This window comes from Geospiza fortis, unplaced genomic scaffold (assembly GCF_000277835.1).
Source record: "Geospiza fortis unplaced genomic scaffold, GeoFor_1.0 scaffold112, whole genome shotgun sequence".
Taxonomy (NCBI): Eukaryota; Metazoa; Chordata; class Aves; order Passeriformes; family Thraupidae; genus Geospiza; species Geospiza fortis.
Genome location: NW_005054298.1, coordinates 15,176,665 through 15,180,656, shown reverse-complemented (window position 1 = coordinate 15,180,656; position 3,992 = coordinate 15,176,665). Strand labels below are relative to the sequence as shown.

At 45.3% G+C, this 3,992-nt stretch overlaps 1 protein-coding gene across 1 annotated transcript in view; it reads right to left on the bottom strand.

The window, feature by feature from the left end:
• The window catches only part of SLC4A10 (solute carrier family 4 member 10), a 166,560-nt gene that overhangs the window by 142,569 nt on the left and 19,999 nt on the right, over positions 1-3,992 (bottom strand). The window lies entirely within an intron of this gene.

Genomic DNA, 3,992 nt, shown 5'->3' with positions numbered 1-3,992 from the left:
CATTCCTGCAGTCTCTGTAAACTTGCCTTAAGTGTTGCTATAATGCTGTACTCTGGAGAAGGGAACTGGGAATGAGTACTGTTATACCAACCACGGGGTCAGGCTCTGACACCCCTTCTCACAATGAGCAATACATTTCATCTGCAAGTCTCATCCAAGGGCCCACTCAGCATTAACAAAAGCAAAAGAATTTGGCCTGTTAGTGTGAGCAGCTTCCCACACTCACCTGCTACATTAAAAATAGTTTCTTCCCGAGATCTTGCTATACCATTCTCCCACATACAGAGTCCTAAGCAGCAATAACTGCGTGCCATTTGCAGCAGCACCAGTGCTCTTGATACAAACACTTTCTTACCTAGAACATACACATCATACACTGTAGTGTGTGCATATGCAGCATCCACATATAGCTCAGCAACATCATGCTTTAAGGCCTTGTATCTACCAGATTGGAGCAAGAAATTTAAAAATAAACAAACAAGTAAATACAACAAAATAGCTCTTTAATTTTAAGACTGAATAAGGAGGGCAAGAGAACACGAACTTAGAGAGGAAAAAGTCAATTTCACTTTCCATACATGGGTTTTACTGCTACCTTCAAAAAACACAGGAAAACAACATGCCAAACATAAAAATAGTTAGCAAAAATATCTGCACTTTATCTATACACCCTCCTTTTATCCAAAATATCAAACTTCTACAAAATAACAACCCTATTTTAAAAATCAATTTTGATTTACATATGAGAGATCCAGAATCTACAGGAACAAATATGAACAACTTGTGCTATGAATAAATTGCCAATAAAGTCACAATAAAGCAAGAATTTTCAAAATAATTTCCATGCAATCAGGTATACATGCACACAACAAACTCGCAATATTTAGTTCTTTGTTAGGAAATTAACAGAAGATCTTTGTGGAGGTCTGCAGATTGTTTCCCCTGTTCTGTAAACAAATGATGACTCCTCAGAAATCTTTCAATTACTCACAACTATTTAAAGCATTCTGAATAATCACTGAAAAAAACATACTTGATGACTGATATATAAATCACCAGATGATTCTGAAAGCATACAACTACATTTTGTTACCATATTAGTATAGGTACAGAACAATATAAATTGAGACTATATTTTCATTTCCAAGAGCACTTCAACAATTTGTTTCCAGGTAAAGAATTTCCTTTTTAATTTATTCATACAATATTGCACTTATGGTAAATTACCAATAGATTTGTAATAATAGATTTCTAATAATTTTCACCAAAACTTCTCCATGCTGCAAAAAAAAAAAAAAAAAACCAAACATTAGCACAACTGCTAACAAGGCTATTGCCTCTGTATAAGACCTGTTTTCAAAAAAAGTGACAGGAAATTGACAAGGAAATTATTTAGTTGCTCAGAACCACAGGCAACAATGTACTTTATTAGTTTTCAAATTGCTAGGAATTGGGGTTTTCAATTAAAAGCTTGCATAATAAATAAATAACAGATGACTAACACTAGAATAAAAGTAGATTCCACTTTGTACAGACAGTGGGATTTTGGTGGGAAATTTTGTTGAGGTTTCACTATCTCTGAGCACTATTAGTTGGTAAAATTAATAAAGGACTACATTCTCAATCTTACTAGAAATAACAATTAAAATATGTAGTATGTTACAGTTTCACAAAAAAAGAAAAAAAATAAGTCTGTTGCATACAGCAAAGCCCCCAGACTAACCCCTGAAGGGAAAAAGCTCTGCTAGAAGCTTTTTCTTCATACCCAGAGCCTCCTGGACTGGGACAACACTTGGGAACAGACATTGGGAACAGACATACAGCTTGCATTCCTGTTCTGCTTGTTTCCAGTCAAGAGGAGGATGGATCCCCAGAACAGAAGTCCTCTAAAGGTATGTCACAACATTACCTCCCAGACTAACAGACCTTAGCACCGATCAGTTCTCACCTATTGCTGTTCCCCAAACTCTGCCATGACTCCAGGTACAAGACTCCCAGCATGCAAAAGGCATTTCTGCCTCATAGGGCCTTAGACAACAGCCAGGCTGAGACTGCCACAGCACAAACACACACTTTATTGCCTGACACACACAGAAAACATCACCAGAACCAGAAATGTCAAAGGAGCTGTGTCTTTTGCCATCATTGTGACAAGAAATCAATGTTGCGTTGTTGAGGTGCACAGGCCCTCTCAGAAACGACAAGAGCAAGAGAGGACTGGGGTACATGCCACAGTGTATGTATATATTACATGTCTCCTGTCCCCATTTGAAGCAAATACAACTGAATTAATTAGCTGTAGGTGGAGGTGGGAACGAGGACACAAAGGTAGCAAGCACTGATCTGCAGCTCTATGGGCAGGGACCTGCAGCTCTGCAGAGAGGTACTGCACCAGGGCACGGCTCCTGAGGGAACAAGGGACAATTGTCTCCTCATCAGCACATAAGAAATATTATCTTCTTAAGTGCTCTCAACCACAGCAACAGATTTTTTTTCTGGGCACAGCCCGGAGAAACAAAATTGAAGCCAGACAGCCCAAGGCAATCCTGCACGTTGTGCCTCCTGAAAGCTGACTCCTCTGGCTCCCTGCGCAGTGGCCATCGCACAGGGACAGCACACGGTGACAAAGTGAGACTAGCACACAGGCCAGCAAGGTATGAGCAAGAGCAAAACTGCTACTGACTGCGGCATTCGTGTGAAACACTAAGGACTAAGCCTTCCATGGAATCACTGTCATGAACCACAGATGGAAACTTGGTTTACACTTAATTGTCTCTCTACAGAAAGGAACTCAGCAGCCAGTCTGTCAGTGAAAGCAACAGGACCTTCTACTCCACTGTCAGAAACTGAGGGAGCAGCCAGTAATAGGATGTAAGATTCATAAAAGGGATCCAGAAAGCAATGGGAAAAAACTGTCCCTGCCACAAGGAGAAAGAAGATGCCAGAGATAACCTCACACTGTGTAGCAACCTGCCACCTGATTGCAAAATGGACCACGTCAACAGATGATGGGAACAGACCCTATGAAAAACGGGCTTGCCACGAGCGCATCTCATCAACCTGCAGCAGCTGAAACTTGTCTCTTTCAAGCTTTGTCAACGTTGTGCAGCTCGCCGTGCTAACACACAGCCATTTCAGGAGCAGCAAAGCCTCTACAGACCTATGCAGTGTGTTGACAGGGATGTGTACGCACAGTCAGACACTTGTGTATGTACATGAGAGACTTTTCCTTGCCCCAGACAGATTTCCTGTGCAAGGCAAGAACCACCATTCACAAACAGAATCTCAGTATGAGATCCAGATCGACACCCACAGTTAAACCTTCTGTGTGTCTGCAACCCTGTGTTTGGGGAAGGCCTGGCAGGAAAAAGGGTCCCTACAGATCTAACGATGTTAAAAGCCCCCCATCAACTGATCTCTTTCCTACTGGCACGGAAAAGGCTGCCCAGCCGTAGCTGTGCAGCCGCACGGTACTCCGAGGAGAGGGGGCACCGCGTCCCCCTCAGACAACAATAACCCCGGATCAGCAGCTCCACGGCTGAGCACAAGGGACTGCGACACGGCAGCACGGAGCACAGCCCGGGATCCGGCGGGAGGCAGACCCTGCCGTGTCAGGGCCAACCCTCAGCAGATTCCTCTGCGCTCTGCAAGTGAGGAGGGCCAGGGACCCCCGGATACTGCCCCGGCCCCGGGCCCGGAGCCGGATCCCCGCGGGGCTGCCCACAGGTGCTCGCTCCCCTGCGCTGCCCCACTGCCGGGAAGCAGGGGGGCAGGAGAGCCTGAGGAGGGAGATGTCGGAGGCAGGGGGACACGAAGTGAGGGGGTACCGAGAGGAAGGGGATGTCTGAGGCGGGGGCCCGGAGGCCAGGGTGCTTGCCCTGCAGGGACACGCGTACACACACGCACAAACACACACCGCTCCATCCCCGAGCGTCCGGGCGCCAGACACTCCCGCCGCCGCGGCATCGCCCGGCACCGGAGCGAGCCAACCC